Here is a 19469-nt window from a genome sequence, read left to right on the forward strand (position 1 = left end):
GGTGTAGGGTAGTGCAGTGGTGTTTGGGTGGTATATGGGGTGGTGCTGAAGGTAGTTTTTTAGGGTTTAAGGTAGTGCAGTGGTGTTTGTGTACTGTAGGGGGTTTTACTGGGGTAGTGTTTTATGGTTTAGGGTAGTGCAGTTGTGTTTGGGTAGCGTAGGGGGTCGTGCTGTGGGTAGTGTTGTTGGGTTTAGGGTAGTGCAGTTGTGTTTGGATAGTGTAGGGGGTCATTCTGGGGATAGTGTAGTGCAGTGGTGTTTGAGTAGTGTAGAGGGTCGTATTTTAGGTTTTAGGATATGTGCAGTGGTGTTTAGGTAGTGTAGGGGGTCGTGCTGTGGGTAGTGTTGTTGGGTTTAGGGTAGTGCAGTTGTGTTTGTCTAGTGAAGGGGGTTGTGCTCTGGGTAGAGTTTTAGGGTTTAGGGTAGTGCAGTGGTGTTTGTGTACTGTAGGGGTCTTGCTGGGGGTAGGGTTTTAGGGCTTAGTGTAGTGCGGTAGTGTTTGAGTAGTGTAGGGGGTCATGCTGGGGGTAGTGTTTTCGGGTTTAGGGCACTGCAGTGCAGTGGTGTTTGTGTAGTGAAGGGGGTCGTGCTTGGGGTAGTATTTTAGGGTTCAGGGCTGTGCAGTGGTGTTTGTGTACTGTAGGGGGTTGTGCTGGGGCAGTGTTCTAGGGTTTAGGGTAGTGCAGTGGTGTTTGTGTAGTATAGGGGGTCGTGCTTGGGGTAGTGTTTTCGGGTTTACGGCACTGTAGTTCAGTGGTGTTTGTGTAGTGAATGGGGTCATGCTGGGGGTAGTGTTTTCGGGTTTAGGGCACTGCACTGCAGTGTTGTTTGTGTAGTGAAGGGGGTTGTGCTCTGGGTAGAGTTTTAGGCTTTAGGGTAGTGCAGTGGTGTCTGTGTACTCTAAGGGGTCTTGCTGGGGGTAGTGTTTTAGGGTTTAGGGTAGTTCAGTGGTGATTGAGTAGTTTAGGGGGTCGTGATGGAGCTAGTGTTTTCGGATTTAGGGCACTGCAGTGCAGTGGTGTTTGTGTAGTGAAGGGGGTTGTGCTGTGGGTAGTGTTTTAGGGTTTATGGCAGTGCAGTGGTGTTTGTGTAATGTAGGGGGATGTGCTGGGGTAGTGTTCTAGGATTTAGGGTAGTGCAGTGGTGTTTGTGTAGTGTAGGTGGTCATGTTTTAGGATTTAGGGTAGTGCAGTTGTGTTTGTGTAGTGAAGGGGGTCATTCTAGGGGTAGTGTTTTAGGGTTTAGGGTAGTGCTTTTGTGTTTGTGTAGTATAGCGGGTCGTGCTTGGGGTAGTGTTCTAGGGATTATGGTAGTGCAGTGGTATTTGTGTAGTATAGGGGGTCATGCTGGGGGTAGTGTTTTAGGGTTTAGGGTAATGCAGTGGTGTTTGGGTAGTGTAGGGGGTCAAGCTGGGGGTAGTGTTTTAGGGTTCAGGGTAGTGCAGTGGTGTTTGAGTAGTGTAGGGGGTCTGCTGGGATAGTGTTTTCGGGTTTAGGGCACTGCAGTGCAGTGGTGTTTGTGTAGTGAAGGGGGTCATGTTTTAAGGTTTAGGGTAGTGCAGTGGTGTTTGGGTAGTGTAGGTTTCCTTGCTGGAGGTAGTGTTTTGGGATTTAGTGTAGTGCAGTTGTGTTTGGGTAGTGAAGGGGGTCATGCTGGCGGTACTGTTTTAGGGTTTAGGGTAGTGCAGTGGTGTTTGTGTAGTGTAGGGGGTCATGCTTGGGGTAATGTTTTAGTGTTTATGGAAGTGCAGTGGTGTTTGTGTGGTGTATGGGGTTATGCTGGCTGTAGATTAAGTGTTTAGGGTAGTGCAGTGGTGTTCGGGGAGTGTAGGGGTAGAGCTGGGGGTGGTGTATTCGGGTTTAGGGTAGTGCAGTGGTGTTTGTGCAGTGAAGGGGGTAGTGTTTTAGGGTTTAGGGTAGTGCAGTGCTGTTTGTTTAGTGTAGGGGGTCCTGCTATGGGTAGTGTTTTAGGGTTTAGGGTAGTGCAGTGGTGTTTGGGGAGTGTAGGGGTAGAGCTGGGGGTAGTGTTTTAGGGTTTTGGGTAGTGCAATCATGTTTGGATAGTGTAGGGGGTCATGCTGGGGATAGTGTTTAAGGGTTTAGGGTCGTGCAGTGGTGTTTGTGTAGTGTAGGGGATCATGCTGGGGGTAGTGTATTCGGGTTTAGGGTAGTGCAGTGGTGTTTGTGTAGTGAAGGGGGTAGTGTTTTAGGGTTTAGGGTAGTGCAGTGCTGTTTGTTTAGTGTAGGGGGTCCTGCTATGGGTAGTGTTTTAGGGTTTAGGGTAGTGCAGTGGTGTTTGGGGAGTGTAGGGGTAGAGCTGGGGGTAGTGTTTTAGAGTTTCGGGTAGTGCAGTGATGTTTGGATAGTGTAGGGGGTCGTGCTTGGGATAGTGTTTAAGGGTTTAGGGTCGTGCAGTGGTGTTTGTGTAGTGTAGGGGACCATGCTGGGGGTAGTGTATTCGGGTTTAGGGTAGTGCAGTGGTGTTTGTGTAGTGAAGGGGGTAGTGTTTTAGGGTTTAGGGTAGTGCAGTGCTGTTTGTGTAGTGTAGGGGGTCCTGCTAGGAGTAGTGTGTTAGGGTTTAGGGCAGTGCAGTGGTGTTTGAGTAGTGTAGGGGGTCTGCAGCGATAGTGTTTTCGGGTTTAGGGCACCGCACCGCAGTGCAGTGGTGTTTGTGTAGTGGTGGGGGTCATGTTTTAGGGTTTAGGGTAGTACAGTGGTGTTTGGGTAGTGTAGGTGGCCTTGCTGGAGGTAGTATTTTGGGATTTAGTGTAGTGCAGTTGTGTTTGGGTAGTGAAGGGTAGTACAGTGGTGGGTTGTGTAGTGTAGGGCCTCGTTCTTGGGGTAGTGTTTTAGTGTTTAGAGTAGTGCAGTGGTGTTTATGTAGTGTAGGGGGTCATGCTGGTGGTAGATTTAGGGTTTAGGGTAGTGCAGTGGTGTTTATGTACTGTAGGGGTTTGTGCTGGTTTTAGTGTTTTAGGGCTTAGGGTAGTGCAGTGGTGTTTGGGTGGTATAGGGTGTGGTGCTGAGGGTAGTGTTTTAGGGTTTAAGGTAGTGCAGTGGTGTTTGTGTACTGTATGGGGTTTTACTGGGGTAGTGTTTTATGGTTTAGGGTAGTGCAGTGGTATTTGGGTAGTGTAGGGGGTCGTGCTGTGGGTAGTGTTGTTGGGTTTAGGGTAGTGCAGTTGTGTTTGGATAGTGTAGGGGGTCGTGCTGGGGATAGTGTATTGCAGTGGTGTTTGAGTAGTGTAGAGGGTCGTGTTTTAGGTTTTAGGATATGTGCAGTGGTGTTTAGGTAGTGTAGGGGGTTGTGCTATGGGTAGTGTTGTTGGGTTCAGGATAGTGCAGTTGTGTTTGTGAAGTGAAGGGGGTTGTGCTCTGGGTAGAGTTTTAGAGTTTAGGGTAGTGCAGTGGTGTTTGTGTACTGTAGGGGGTCTTGCTGGGAGTAGTGTTTTAGGGTTTAGGGTAGTGCAGTGGTGTTTGAGTAGTGTAGGGGGTCATGCTGGGGGTAGTGTTTTCGGGTTTACATCCCTGCAGTGCAGTGGTGTTTGTGTAGTGAATGGGGTTGTGCTGGGGGTAGTGTTTTCGGGTTTAGGGCACTGCACTGCAGTGGTGTTTGTGTAGTGAAGGGGGTCGTGCTGGGATAGTGGTTTCGGGTTTAGGGCACCGCAGTGCAGTGGTGTTTGTGTAGTGAAGGGGGTCGTGTTTTAGGGTTTAGGGTAGTACAGTGGTGTTTGGGTAGTGTAGGTGGCCTTGCTGAAGGTAGTATTTTGGGAGTTAGTGTAGTGCAGTTGTGTTTGGGTAGTGAAGGGTGTCGTGCTGGGAGTAGTGTTTTAGAGTTAAGGGTAGTACAGTGGTGGGTTGTGTAGTGTAGGGCCTCGTTCTTGGGGTAGTGTTTTAGGGTTTAGAGTAGGGCAGTGGTGTTTATGTAGTGTAGGGGGTCATGGTGGTGATAGATTTAGGGTTTAGGATAGTGCAGTGGTGTTTGTGTACTGTAGGGGTTTGTGCTGGTTTTAGTGTTTTAGGGTGTAGGGTAGTGCAGTGGTGTTTGGGTGGTATAGGGGTGGTGCTGTGGGTAGTGTTGTTGGGTTTAGGGTAGTGCAGTTGTGTTTGGGTAGTGAAGGGGGTTATGCTCTGGGAAGAGTTTTAGGGTTTAGGGTAGTGCCGTGGTGTTTGTGTACTGTAGGGGGTCTTGCTGGGGGTAGTGTTTTAGGGTTTAGGGTAGTGCAGTGGTGTTTAGGTAGTGTAGGGGGTCATGCTGTGGGTAGTGTTGTTGGGTTTAGGGTAGTGCAGTTGTGTTTGGGTAGTGATGGGGGTTGTGCTCTGGGTAGAGTTTTAGGGTTTAGGGTAGTGCAGTGGTATTTGTGTACTGTAGGGGGTGTTGCTGGGGGTAGTGTTTTAGGGTTTAGGGTAGTGCAGTGGTGTTTGAGTAGTGTAGGGGGTCATGCTGGGGGTAGTGTTTTTGGGTTTAGGGCACTGCAGTCCAGTGGTGTTTGTGTAGTGAATGGGGTCGTGCTGGGGGTAGTGTTTTAGGGTTTAGGGCAGTGCAGTGGTGTTTGTGTACTGTAGGGGGTTGTGCTGGGGTAGTGTTCTAGGGTTTAGGGTAGTGCAGTGGTGTTTGTGTATTGTAGGTGGTCGTGTTTTAGGATTTAGGGTAGTGCAGTTGTGTTTGTGTAGTGAAGGGGGTCATTGTGGGGGTAGTGTTTTAGGGTTTAGGGTAGTGCAGTGGTGTATGTATAGTGTAGGGGGTCATGCTGGGGGTAGTGTTTTAGGGTTTAGGGTAGTGCAGTGGTGTTTGGGTAGTGTAGGGGTTCATGCTGGGGTAGTGTTTTTGGGTTTAAGGCACTGCATTGCAGTGGTGTTTGTGTAGTGAAGGGGATCGTGCTGGGGGTAGTGTTTTAGGGTTTAGGGTAGTGCAGTGGTGTTTGAGTAGTGTAGGGGGTCTGCTGGGATAGTGTTTTCGGGTTTAGGGCACCGCAGTTCAGTGGTGTTTGTGTAGTGAAGAGGGTCGTGTTTTATGGTTTAGGGTAGTACAGTGGTGTTTGGGTAGTGTAGGTAGCCTTGCTGGAGGTAGTGTTTTGGGATTTAGTGTAGTGCAGTTGTGTTGGGGTAGTGAAGGTGGTCGTGCTGGGGGTAGTGTTTTAGAGTTAAGGGTAGTACGGTGGTGGGTTGTGTAGTGTAGGGCCTCGCTCTTGGGGTAGTGTTTTAGGGTTTAGAGTAGTGCAATGGTGTTTATGTAGTGTAGGGGGTCCTGCTGTTGGTAGATTTAGGGTTTAGGGTAGTGCAGTGGTGTTTGGGTGGTATAGGGGTGGTGCTGAGGGTAGTGTTTTAGGGTTTAAGGTAGTGCAGTGGTGTTTGTGTACTGTAGGGGGTTTTGCTGGGGTAGTGTGTTAGGGTTTAGGGTAGTGCAGTGGTGTTTGGGTAGTGTAGGGGTCGTGCTGGGGGTATAGTTTGAGGGTTTAGGTTAGTGCAGTGGTGTTTGGGTAGTGTAGGGGGTACTGCAGGGGATCGTGTTTTAGGGTTTAAGGTAGTGCAGTGGAATTTGTGCAGTGTATGGGGTAGTGCTGGGGATAGGTTTTATGGTTTAGGGTAGTGCAGTGGTGTTTGTGTAGTGAAGGGGGTAGTGCCGTGGATAGAATTTTAGGGTTTAGGGTAGTGCAGTTGTGTTTGAGTAGTGTAGGGAGTAGTGCTGGGGGTAGTGTTTTAGGGTTGAGGGTAGTGCAGTGGTGTTTGTGTAGTGTAGGGGGTAGTGTTTTAGAATTTAGGGTAGGGCAGTGGTGTTTGTGTAATGTAGTGGGTCGTGCTGGGGGTAGTGTTTTAGAGTTTAGGGTAGTGCAGTGGAATTTGTGTAGTGTAGGGGATAGTGTTTTACGGTTTAGGGTAGTGCAGTGGTGTTTGTAGAGTGTAGTGGATTGTACTGGGGTTAGTGTTTTGGGGTTTAGGGTAGTGCAGAGGTGTTTGTGTAGTGTAGGGGGTCGTGTTTTAGGGTTTAGGGTAGTCCAATTGTGTTTGGGTAGTGAAGGGGGTCATGCTGGGGGTAGTGTTTTAGGGTTTAGGGCAGTGCAGTGGTGTTTGTGTAGTGAAGGGCGTCTTGCTGGGGGTAGTGTTTTAGGGTTTAGGGTAGTGCAGTGGTGTTTGTGTAGTGTAGGGGGTCATGCTTGGGGTAGTGTTTTAGGGTTTATGGTAGTGCAGTGGTGTTTATGTAGTGTAGGGGTCATGCTGGGGGTAGTGTTTTAGGGTTTGGGGTAATGCAGTGGTGTTTAGGTAGTGTAGGTGGTCATGCTGTGGGTAGTGTTTTCGGGTTTAGGGCACTGCAGTGCAGTGGTGTTTGTGTAGTGAAGGTGGTCACCCTGGGGGTAGTGTTTTAGGGTTTATGGTAGTGCAGTGGTGTTTGTGTAGTGTAGGGGGTCATGCTGGGGGTAGTGTTTTAGGGTTTGGGGTAATGCAGTGGTGTTTGAGTAGTGTAGAGGGTCTGCTGGGATAGTGTTTTCGGGTTTAGGGCACTGCAGTGCAGTGGTGTTTGTGTAGTGAAGGGGGTCATGTTTTAGAGTTTAGGGTAGTGCAGTGGTGTTTGGGTAGTGTAGGTGGCCTTGCTGGAGGTAGTGTTTTGGGATTTAGTGTAGTGCAGCTGTGTTTGGGTAGCGAAGGGGGTCATGCTGGGGGTAGTGTTTTAGGGTTTAGGGTAGTACAGTGGTGGGGTGTGGTGTGTAGGGCCTCGTTCTTGGGGTAGTGTTTTAGGGTTTAGGGTAGTGCAGTGGAATTTGTGTAGTGTAGGGGATAGTGTTTTAGGGTTTAGGGTGGTGCAGTGGTGTTTGTGTAGTGTAGGGGATCGTACTGGGGTTAGCGTTTTAGGGTTTAGGGTAGTGCAGAGGTGTTTGTGTAGTGTAGGGGGTCGTGTTTTGGGGTTTAGGGTAGTGCAATTGTGTTTGGGTAGTGAAGGGGGTCATGCTGGGGGTAGTGTTTTAGGGTTTAGGGCAGTGCAGTGGTGTTTGTGTAGTGTCGGGGTCATGCTTGGGGTAGTGTTTTAGGGTTTATGGTAGTGCAGTGGTGTTTGTATAGTGTAGGGGGTTATGCTGGGTGTAGATGTAGGGTTTAGGGTAGTGCAGTGGTGTTTCTGTAGTGTAGGGGGTCATGCTGGGGGTAGTGTTTTAGGGTATAAGGCAGTGCAGTGGTGTTTGTGTAGTGAAGGGGGTCATGCTGGGGGTAGTGTTTTAGGGTTTAGGGTAGTGTAGTTGTGTTTGTGTAGTGTAGGGGATTATGCTGGGGTAGATTTAGGGTTTAGGGTAGTGCAGTGGTGTTTGGGTTGTGTAGGAAGTCATGCTGTTGGTATTGTTTTAGGGTTTAGGGTAGTGCAGATATGTATGGGCAGTGTTGGGTGTCGTGCTGTGGGTAGTGTTTTAGGGTTTAGGGTAGTGCAGTACTGCTTGTCTAGTGTAGGGGGTCGTGCTGGGGGTAGTGTTTTATGGTTTAGGGTAGTGCAGAGGTGTTTGTATAGTGTAGGGGGTCGTGTTTTAGGGTTGAGGGTAGTGCAACTGTGTTTGGGTAGTGAAGGGGGTCATGCTGGGGGTAGTGTTTTAGGGTTTAGGGTAGTGCAGTGGTGTTTGTGTAGTGTAAGTGGTCATGCTTGGGGTAGTGTTTTAGGGTTTATGGTAGTGCAGTGGTGTTTGTGTGATGTAGGGGGTTATGCTGGGCGTAGATTAAGGGTTTAGAGTAGTGCAGTGGTGTTTGGGTTGTGTAGGGAGTCATGCTGGTGGTATTGTTTTAGGGTAGTGCAGGTATGTATGGGCAGTGTAGGGTGTCATGCTGGGGGTAGTGTTTTAGGGTTTAGGGTAGTGCAGTGGTGCTTGTCTAGTGTAGGGGGGTCGTACTGGGTGTAGTGTTTTATGGTTTAGGGTAGTGCAGTGGTGTTTGGGGAGTGTAGGGGTAGAAATAGGGGTAATGTTTTAGGGTTTCGGGTAGTGCAGTGACATTTGGATAGTGTAGGGGTCGTGCTGGGGGTAGTGTTTATGGGTTTAGGGTCGTGCAGTGGTGTTTGTGTAGTGTAGGAGATCATGCTTAGGGTAGTGTATTCGGGTTTAGGGTAATGCAGTGGTGTTTGTGTAGTGAAGGGGGTAGTGTTTTAGGGTTTAGGGTAGTGCAGTGCTGTTTGTGTAGTGTAGGGGGTCCTGCAACGGGTAGTGTTTTAGGGTTTAGGGTAGTGCAGTGGTGTTTTTGTAGTGTAGAGGGTTGTGTGTTAGGTTTTAGGGTAGTGCAGTGGTGTTTGAGTAGTGTAGGGGGTCATGCTGGGGATAGTGTTTTCAGGTTTAGGGCACTGCAGTGCAGTGGTGTTTGTGTAGTGAAGGGGGTCATGCTGGGGGTAGTGTTTTAGGGTTTAAGGCAGTGCAGTAGTGTTTGTGTACTGTAGGGGGTTGTGCTGGGATAGGGCTCAAGGGTTTAGGGTAGTGCAGTGGTGTTTGTGTATTGTAGGTGGTCGTGTTTTAGGATTTAGGATAGTGCAGTTGTGTTTGTGTAGTGAAGGGGGTCATTCTGGGGGTAGTGTTTTAGGGTTTAGGGTAGTGCAGTGGTGTTTGTATAGTGTAGGGGGTCATGCTGGGGTAGTGTTTTAGGGTTTAGGGTAGTGCAGTGGTGTTTGGGTAGTATAGGGGTTCATGGTGGGGGTAGTGTTTTCGGGTTTAGGGCACTGCAGTGCAGTGGTGTTTGTGTAGTGAAGGGGGTCGTGCTGGGGGTAGTGTTTTAGGGTTTAGGGTAGTGCAGTGGTGTTTGAGTAGTGTAGGAGGTCTGCTGGGATAGTGTTTTCGAGTTTAGGGTAGTGCAGTCGTGTTTGGGTAGTGTAGGGGGTAGTGTTGGGGTAGTGTTTTAGGGTTTAGTGGTAGTGCAGTGGTGTTTGTGTAGTGTAGGGGGTCGTGTTAGGGGTAGTGTTTTAGGGTTTAGGGTAGTGCAGTGGAATTTGTGTAGTGTAGGGGGTAGTGTTTTAGGGTTTAGGGTAGTGCAGTGGTGTTTGTGTATGGAAGGGGGTCGTGTTTTAGAGTTTATGGTAGTGCAGTGGTGTTTGGGCAGTGTAAGTTTCCTTGCTGGAGGTAGTGTTTTGGGATTTAGTGTAGTGCAGTTGTGTTTGGGTAGTGAAGGGGTCGTGCTGGGGGTAGTGTTTTAGGGATTAGGGTAGTACAGTGGTGGGTTGTGTAGTGTAGGGCCTCGTTCTTGGGGTAGTGTTTTAGGGTTTAGGGTAGTGCAGTGGTGTTTATGTAGTGTAGGGGGTCATGCTGGTGGTAGATTTAGGGTAGTGCAGTGGTTTTTGTGTACTGTAGGAGTTTGTGCTGGTTTTAGTGTTTTAGGGTGTAGGGTAGTGCAGTGGTGTTTGGGTGGTATAGGGGGTGGTGCTGAGGGTAGTGTTTTAGGGTTTAAGGTAGTGCAGTGGTGTTTGTGTACTGTAGGGGGTTTTGCTGGGGGTAGTGTTTATGGTTTAAGGTAGTGCAGTGGTGTTTGGGTAGTGTAGGGGGTACTGCGGGGGATAGTGCTTTAGGGTTTAAGGTAGTGCAGTGGAGTTTGTACAGTGTAGGGGGTAGTGCTAGGGATAGTGTAATATAGTTTAGGGTAGTGCAGTGGTGTTTGTGTAGTGTAGGGGGTAGTGCCGTGGATAGAATTTTAGGGTTTAGGGTAGTGCAGTTGTGTTTGAGTAGTGTAGGGCTTAGTGCTGGGGGTAGTGTGTTAGGGTTGAGGGTAGTGCAGTGGTGTTTGTGTAGTGTAGGGGGTAGTGTTTTAGAGTTTAGGGTAGTGCAGTGGTGTTTGTGTAGTGTAGGGGGTCGTGCTGGGGGTAGTGTTTTATGGTTTAGGGTAGTGCTGCGATGTGTGGGTAGTGTAGGGGGTCATGCTGGGGGTAGTGCTTGAGGTTTTATGATAGTGCCGCTTTTGACTGACCAGGAGAGCTGCACACGGTGGGGCTTGGCTCCGCTGTGTGTCTGAGGCCGGGCTTGGCTCCGCCGACCTTCGTTGTGGTGTTGAGAGGGCCGGGCTTTGCTCCGTTGGTGGCCTGGCCGGGCTTGGCTCCGCCGGGCCATGTAGACTACAACCCCCAGCAGCCCCTTGCGGGAAGGACGCCGCCGCGCAGGCAAACAGGAAGCGCCTGGGGCGCATAAAGGATCACTTGCTCCCTCGTCCCGCAGGACGCGCGCGGGCGTGCCCGGGAGAAGCCCGGGACAAGGGCGGGGCCGTCTGTGGCCGTCAGAGGCCATAGGAGGCTGGGCTGGGCCACAGACTTTGGCTCACATTACTCGGATCCTGGACTTTTAGTAAGACACTGCTTTTAATATTGGTTATTGTCTGTTTTATGTTTGTTGGCCCTATTGACATCATGGTTTTCTACAATAACTAGATAAGATACTGTTGTTCAAATTACTCTGTAGTTAGTACTGGCTGGTCCTATTATGTCCAAGCTTAGGTCTTCAAAACCAGCGGCAATCAATGACACAAGGACAATGGACAACTATCTTGTTAAGGTAGTCAGCAAGATTAATAAGGATAGGAGACTATCACTAAGCAGGGTTAGCCCAGAAATGTCACCTACAAGGCTGAGTACGCCTACCACACCGTCGCCCCACCCAGACAGTGGCTTGGTTAACTCTAATAATGTTGACACAAATAACGATGTATCCATCATAGTGTCAACAGAAGAGCGGGAAATTTCAACTGAATCTATTCCAAGTCAGAGTCCGACACCCTCCCTAAGGCTCTCACCAACTCAATCTCCCGTACGGAGAATGGTGCGTGCATGGAGGAAGGCACCTGTCAAAAGGGTGGTGGGACGGAAGACCAAAAAGGCAGGTACAACATTACTTAGCAGGGGAGACACTCCAGAGTCCATAAACAATATCGAGGGAAGTACCCTGCATCCAGCCCATATTGAACTCTTGGCAACCATCCTTGAGTCCAAATTAGAGGCACTGATTAGACCATTGGTGGCAAAGTTAGAATTAGTTGCTCAAGAGGTCACTAGACCGGAAGGTCTCCTAGATTCCCATATGACCCGGTCTTCCATCCTGACGAGCCCTCAACCTGGCCCATCGGGTCCTATGGGCAACAGTACAGCGGGACCCGTAGCATCTGTATCAGCTAGTACCAGGGTTAGTGGCACAGGGGCTATTGCTCAGGCTCCCTCAGTCGTAAACGCACTGAATACTCCACCTTCTAACTTACCACCAGTGGGAACTGCAATAGCACAAACATCAGTACAACCACAAATAGCACAAAAAGGCAGTCAGAATAACTTAGCAGGGGGAGATATTGCCGGGAGAAGTAGACCTAGGAGGAAAAACTTTGTCAACCTCCCACCGGAGTGTGTCCCATACACTGTGGTACTAACAAATGTCCCAGAGGTTGACTCTTGCCTGACTGATCCTAGGCTAGAAACCCATGCTGCCCTAAAAAATAAAACACTTGCCTGGCTGAATAGGAATTGTGGTTTTCCGCTTGCCTTTTCAAATGATATAATATCCACTCGTAGAGTCAGTTGGATTGGCAACGGAAGAAAAAATACAAGAGGGGATTGCATCATTGTAAATTTTAAACATCCACAACATGTTGCAACAGTCCTCCTTAGAGCCGCCTCTTTACCAACCCTTAAAAAGTCTGTATGTGGTAGACCCCTTGGCTTCTTCTATAACCACCTGGATAACACCCAATACCGACCGCCTCATCAGCAAAGGTATCCTGTAAATGGGCATGGAAGGGGGATGGCTGGTTGTGTTCCGAATGTACCTCTGAATGTACCTCTGCATCAAAATAGTGGGGACTTATATCGTTATCAGCTAGCTAATAGGCAGTTTGATAATACTCTACCTCTTTACAATCGTTATACTGCTTTATCATCACTGGAGGAAAATGATTGACTGCCCGATGCCCCGGGGAATTCTATCCAGATATCAGCATCGTCCCTTAAAATTGCTACATGGAACATTGCCGGTATAAAGAATAAAATTGGGAATGCTGAATGGCTAATGTCATTAAAATCTTTTGATATCATTGCCCTACAAGAGACTTGGGACCATACGAACAGCTTCTCTTTGGATGGCTATAGCCACTTTTGCAACCCAGCTATTAGTAGTGTGGCAGGAAGATCTAAGGGGGGCTTGCTAAGTCTATTTAAACTGGACATAAAAGGCACACTAACTCAGTGTTCTTTGGGTTCTGAAAACTGTTTGATTGTCGAACTTTCTACTCAAGATAAGGCCAAGATTCTTTTTGTTAATTTTTATAATTCACATGCAAATGAGTGTACCAGTCAACATTTGGAAGTACTGGATACATTTTTGTCAGTCTACAGTGTTAACGTAAATACTTTTGAATTAATATTATTAGGGGACTTCCATATACACCCATGCACTCTACCATGTATTAGCCAGGATGATGACGCCCCCCCCCCCCCTCCTCATCTGTTCATCTGGAACATACCATAGATGGAGAGCATCTTGAAACCTTTCTTGCAAGATGGAACTTATATGAGTCAGGCTGCGGGGATGGAAAAAATAGGTCCCCTTTAAGGGAAAAGATATGGGTACTATTATAGATTATATTTTTGTGTCTTCTTTTTTGTTAAATAATGTGATAAATTATTACACAGAGGTATCAGCTTTTAGCGATCATAATCCTGTTTTACTTGAAGTGAAGCATACAGATTTAATTTCCTTAAAAACAGTAAAAGTTAGAGGGGGAGTAAACCTCACGGTAAAAGACCAGAACCGTAGGTTGAAATGGACAAAAATAGTCCCTGAAACCTTTCTTCAAGAGGTTTTGTCCAAAGTAGAGGATGAAGTTGCAATATGCTTAGCGAATAGAACACAATGCAAAGAGGTTATAGCGGCATTTGATAATATCTGCATAGAAATTAACCGTAGTCTTCAGAATAAATCCAGGCAGAAGTCGCTAGTGGGCAAAAGATGGTTCGACAAGAAATGCTCAAAAGCGCATGGAGTACTACTAAAAGCCCTGAGAGCAACTCCCAAAATTCGTGCAGATATAGCTAGTGCAAGGATTGCGTACAAAAAAACTATCCTAGAAAGAAAGAGGGACCTGAAAGACAATGCTTTGGCCCAACTTCTTGAACCAGAAACTCTAAAAAATAGTGGCCTATTCTGGAAAATAATAAATCAGCCACTCTTTTCTGATGACCCAAACACCCCCTTAGAGGCAAATATTTCAGATGAGGGCTGGATCAAACATTTTAGACAGGTATATACAGAAACTAGCAGTACTGCCACCTCTGCTGTCATTTCAGAAGTTGAGGTAGTGGAACTCTGTACTGCTGAGGCCGCCGTCACTTTTGTGGCAGCAGAAGTGGAAAGGGCAATAGATCTGACCCTGAAAAACAAAGCACCGGGCCCTGACGGGGTACCAGGGGATGTCTTCAAAAGTGCACCGAAATTTTGGTCTAAAGTCTTATGTAATGTTTTTAATGCCCTTACAAATGACAAAATCCCGGACTCCTGGAAAAAATCCATCATTATACCGGTCTTTAAAAAGGGTAACAGGCAAGATCCATCCTGTTACAGACCCATTTCATTGATTGACTCATTGGTGAAAATATTGGGCCGGGTTATTTTATCAAAACTGAATGATTGGTTAACCGAGAAAGGGGTCCTATCAAACGTTCAGTATGGTTTTAGATCAAAAAGGAGCACAATAGATCAAGGCCTTAATTTGCACTTACTAGTAGAAAAATATACGAGGGCCAAGGAGGGGTCCATGTACTTGGGGTTCATGGACCTCTCGTCAGCTTTTGACCTTGTAAATCGTTCCAAACTATGGAAAAGTTTGCTCGATATGGGACTGGACAGGGCCCTTGTTAGTCTTCTAGCAGACTTACATACCGATCTAATAGCTTCGGTTAGAGTTACCTCGGAGGGGCGTTGCACGAGTCATTTTAAATCAGAAAGGGGAGTTAGGCAGGGGTGCATTTTGGCACCCCTCCTATTTACTGTTTATATAAATGCCCTGGAACCTACCCTAAAAGAGGCAACCCTTGACATCCTACATATAGGAGAACTTGGAATTCCAGTTCTTCTATACGCGGACGATGCCGTCTTGCTCTCACATACTGGTGTTGGTCTTCAACGATTATTGGATGCTTTTGAGGACTTTATGGGTTCCTTGGACCTAAAGATTAATGTTAAAAAGTCTCAAATTATGATAATGGGCAAGGGCAAAAATAACAAGTTCTTAAAAATATTTACTTGTGGGAAACAAGAGCTTTGCAGAGTAGCCACTTTTCCCTACCTGGGGATCACTTTTGATGAGAGAGGCACCTGGGGTCCCCAGATAAAAAATAGAAACATCTCCCTTGCTAGATCATCTTCTGCACTCCAGGGCTTTACAAAAAAATTGGGAGCAAGGCCAATAGTAACTCTGCTAAAAATCTATAAAGCAAAATGTCTTGCTGTTGCTACATATGGAAGTGCTATTTGGGGTAACTGTTCTACGGAAAGTATACAGATCTCTGAGAACAAATTTTTAAGATCTGTTCTCTCTGTACCACAGTCTACTTCAACATATATTGTTCACACTGAACTTGGTGTAGGATATATCTCAGACCTGATCAAAGTGGCCCCTGTTCTGGCTTGGCTTAAGACCTGGTTGAACCAAGAAATCCCCCTTAACCATATCATCCTAAAAGACTGCTTGCAGCTGGATAGAGTAAACAAAATACCGTGGCTAGTTTACATTAAAAACTGTCTTGTTAAGTTAGGGAGAGCAGATCTCTTTTTTTCCCCGGAATCGATAACTGCTAAAGACATTGTTCTGATTAAAGGTACGATGGGAGAATTGCTAAGTCTGGAAAGGGAACAAGTAGAACTTGAGAAACCAACGGTGCGGACTAGCATTATTTTGAGCACTCATGCAGGCCCTGAACTATACCTAACTACTGTTAACCAAATTTATCATCGTTTTCTTTTAACCCGTTTTCGGTTTAATTTGATCCATTTAACCCTTGGACACTTCCCAACCTGGTGTACTCCCGAAAATGCAATGCCGTGTAAGTGTGATAACTTTTCGACCCAGAACACATTGCACTTTTTGATGTTCTGCGATCACTACACGGCACTAAGAAGGAAATATTTGATCCCGATCCTAAAGGAGGCAGGGTTTATACAGGTTAAGCCAGCACTCCTGTTTTTACAGTTATTGCAGACCCCCAGGATTATGTTCCATGTTGCTAGTTTTCTAGTGGGGGCTGTTAGGATCAAGAAAAGGAAGTTGTCCAATAATCCAACTAATATGGTTCTATAATGGTTGCATTTTAATATTGTCCATATGAAACGCTTACTTCATGAAATTAATATACATAAATGTAACATGCAAGTGATGTGAATAGATTGTTTTATCTAACTGACCTCTTTTTAATAAATTTTTATAATTGAGTTTTTAAAAAGAACATACTTCTTTTGTATTCTTTTTGTGTAAATAGATATAGTATGTAAATTTATCATGATTTGACTTTGTATTAATTATGAATTGATGATTGTGTGAAATTGTATTGTTCCTATGTCTTTTTATGATATTAATTTATCGAAATAAAGTATTTTGACTGACTGACTGATAGTGCAGTGGTGTTTGTGTAGTGTAGGCGGTCGTGCTGGGGGTAGTGTTTTAGGGTTTAGGGTAGTTCAGTGGTGTTTGGGTAGTATAGGGGGTAGTGTTGGGGTAGTGTTTTAGGGTTTAGTGTAGTGCAGTGGTGTTTGTGTAGTGTAGGGGGTCGTGCTGGGGGTAGTGTTTTAGGGTTTAGGGTAGTGCAGTGAAATTTGTGTAGTGTAGGGGATAGTGTTTTAGGGTTTAGGGTAGTGCAGTGGTGTTTGTATAGTGTAGGGGATTGTACTGGGGTTAGTGTTTTGGGGTTTAGGGTAGTGCAGAGGTGTTTGTGTAGTGTAGGGGGTCGTGTTTTAGGGTTTAGGGTAGTGCAATTGTGTTTGGGTAGTGAAGGAGGTCATGTTGGGGGTAGTATTTTAGGGTTTAGGGCAGTGCAGTGGTGTTTGTGTAGTGTAGGGGGTCATTCTTGGGGTAGTGTTAGGGTTTATGGTGGTGCAGTGGTGTTTGTGTAGTGTTCGGGGTCATGCTGGGGGTAGTGTTTTAGGGTTTAAGGCAATGCAATGGTGTTTCTGTAGTGAAGGGGGTCTTGCTGGGGGTTGTGTTTTAGGGTTTAGGGTAGTGCAGTGGTATTTGGGTAGTGTAGAGAGTCGTGCTGGGGGTATAGTTTGAGGGTTTAGGTTAGCGCAGTGGAGTTTGTGCAGTGTAGGGGGTAGTGCTGGGGATAGTGTTTTATGGTTTAGGGTAGTGCAGTAGTGTTTGTGTAGTGTAGGGGGTAGTGCCGTGGATAGAATTTTAGGGTTTAGGGTAGTGCAGTTGTGTTTGAGTAGTGTAGGGCGTAGTGCTGGGGGTAGTGTTTTATGGTTGAGGGCAGTGCTGTGGTGTTTGTGCAGTGTAGGGGGTAGTGTTTTAGAGTTTAGGGTAGTGCATTTGTGTTTGTGTAGTGTAGGGGATCATGCTGGGGGTAGTGTTTTATGGTTTAGGGTAGTGCTGTGATGTTTGTGTAGTGTATGGCGTCATGCTGGGGGTAGTGTTTGAGGTTTTATTATAGTGCAGTGGTGTTTGTGTAGTGTAGGTGGTCGTGCTGGGGGATGTGTTTTAGGTTTTAGGGTAGTTCAGTGGTGTTTGGGTAGTGTAGGGGGTAGTGTTGGGGTAGTGTTTTAGGGTGTAGTGTAGTGCAGTGGTGTTTGTGTAGTGTAGGGGGTTGTGCTGGAGTAGTGTTTCAAGGTTTATGGTAGTGCAGTGGAATTTGTATAGTGTAGAGGATAGTGTTTTAGGGTTTAGGGTAGTGCAGTGGTGTTTGTGTAGTGTAGGGGATCATACTGGGGTTAGTGTTTTAGGGTTTAGGGTAGTGCAGAGGTGTTTGTGTAGTGTAGGGGGTCGTGTTTTAGGGTTTAGGGTAGTTCAATTGTGTTTGTGTAGTGTAGGGGGTTATGCTGGGTGTAGATTTAGGGTTTAGGGTAGTGCAGTGGTGTTTGCGTAGTGTAGGGGGTCTTGCTGGGGGTAGTGTTTTAGGGTTTAAGGCAGTGCAGTGGTGTTTGTGTAGTGAAGGGGGTCGTGCTGGGGGTAGTGTTTTAGGGTTTAGGGTAGTGCATTTGTGTTTGTGTAGTGTAGGGGATTCTGCTGGGGTAGATTTAGGGTTTAGGGTAGTGCAGTGGTGTTTGGGTTGTGTAGGAAGTCATGCTGGTGGTATTGTTTTAGGGTTTTGGGTAGTGCAGATATGTATGGGCAGTGTTGGGTGTCATGCTGGGGGTAGTGTTTTAGGGTTTAGGGTAGTGCAGTGGTGCTTGTCTAGTGTAGGGGGTCGTACTGGGGGTAGTGTTTTAAGGTTTTATGGTAGTGCAGTGGTGTTTGTGTAGTGTAGGGGGTTATCCTGGGTGTAGATTTAGGGTTTACGGTAGTGCAGTGGTGTTTGTGTAGTGTAGGGGTCATACTGGGGGTAGTGTTTTAGGGCTTAAGGCAGTGCAGTGGTATTTGTGTAGTGTAGGGGGTCATACTGGGGGTAGTGTTTTAAGGTTTAGGGTAGTGCATTGGTGCTTGTCTAGTGTAGGGGGTCGTACTGGGGGTAGTGTTTTATGGTTTAGGGTAGTGCAGTGGTGTTTGGGGAGTGTAGGGGTAGTGCTGGGGGTAGTGTTTTAGGGTTTCGGGTAGTGCAGTGATGTTTGGATAGTGTAGGGGGTCGTGCTGGGGATAGTGTTTAAGGGTCTAGGGCCGTGCAGTGGTGTTTGTGTAGTGTAGGGGATCATGCTGGGGGTAGTGTATTAGGGTTTAGGGTAGTGCAGTGGTGTTTGTGTAGTGTAAGGGGTCATGCTTGGGGTAGTGTTTTAGGGTTTGTGGAAGTGCAGTGGTGTTTGTGTGGTGTATGGGGTTATGCTGGGTGTAGATTAAGTGTTTAGGGTAGTGCAGTGGTGTTTGGGTTGTGTAGGGAGTCATGCTGGTGGTATTGTTTTAGGGTAGTGCAGATATGTATGGGCAGTGTAGGGTGTCATGCTAGGGGTAGTGTTTTAGGGTTTAGGGTAGTGCAGTGGTGCTTGTATAGTGTAGGGGGTCGAACTGGGCGTAGTGTTTTATGGTTTAGGGTAGTGCAGTGGTGTTTGGGGAGTGTAGGGGTAGAGCTAGGGGTAATGTTTTAGGGTTTCGGGTAGTGCAGTGACGTTTGGATAGTGTAGGGGGTCGTGCTGGGGTGAGTGTTTAAGGGTTTAGGATCGTGCAGTGGTGTTTGTGTAGTGTAGGAGATCATGCTTAGGGTAGTGTATTCGAGTTTAGGGTAATGGTGTTTGTGTAGTGAAGGGGGTAGTGTTTTAGGGTTTAGGGTAGTGCAGTGCTCTTTGAGTAGTGTAGGGGGTCCTGCAACGGGTAGTGTTTTTGGGCTTAGGGTAGTGCAGTGGTGTTTGAGTAGTGTAGGGGGTCGTGCTGGGGATAGTGTTTTCAGGTTTAGGGCACTGCAGTGCAGTGGTGTTTGTGTAGTGAAGGGGGTCATGCTGGGGGTAGTGTTTTAGGGTTTAAGGCAGTGCAGTAGTGTTTGTGTACTGTAGGGGGTTGTGCTGGGATAGTGCTCAAGGGTTTAGGGTAGTGCAGTTGAGTCTGTGTATTGTAGGTGGTCGTGTTTTAGGATTTAGGATAGTGCAGTTGTGTTTGTGTAGTGAAGGGGGTCATTCTGGGGTAGTGTTTTAGGGTTTAGGGTAGTGCAGTGGTGTTTGTATAGTGTAGGGGGTCATGCTGGGGTAGTGTTTTAGGGTTTAGGGTAGTGCAGTGGTGTTTGTGTAGTATAGGGGTTCATGGTGGGGGTAGTGTTTTCGGGTTTAGGGCACTGCAGTGCAGTGGTGTTTGTGTAGTGAAGGGGGTCGTGCTGGGGTTAGTGTTTTAGGGTTTAGGGTAGTGCAGTGGTGTTTGAGTAGTGTAGGGGGTCTGCTGTGATAGTGTTTTCGGGTTTTGGGCACTGCAGTGCAGTGGTGTTTGTTTTGTGAAGTGGGTCGTGTTTTAGGGTTTAGGGTAGTGCAGTGGTGTTTGGGTAGTGTAGGTGGCCTTGCTGGAGGTAGTGTTTGGGGATTTAGTGTAGTGCAGTTGTGTTTTGGTAGTGAAGGGGGTCGTACTGGGGATAGTGTTTTAGGGTTTAGGGTAGTACAGTGGCGTGTTGTGTAGTGTAGGGCCTCATTCTTGGGGTAGTGTTTTAGGGTTTAGGGTAGTGCAGTGGTGTTTATGTATTATAGGGGGTCATGCTGGTGGTAGATTTAGGGTTTAGGGTAGTGCAGTGGTGTTTGTGTAGTGTAGGGGGTCGTGTTTTAGGGTTTAGGGTAGTGCAATTTTGTTTGTGTAGTGTAGGGGGTTATGCTGGGTGTAGATTTAGGGTTTAGGGTAGTGCAGAAGTGTTTGCGTAGTGTAGGGGGTCATGCTGGGGGTAGT

The sequence above is a fragment of the Triturus cristatus genome, chromosome 1_1, assembly GCF_964204655.1.
Source record: "Triturus cristatus chromosome 1_1, aTriCri1.1, whole genome shotgun sequence".
NCBI lineage: Eukaryota > Metazoa > Chordata > Amphibia > Caudata > Salamandridae > Triturus > Triturus cristatus.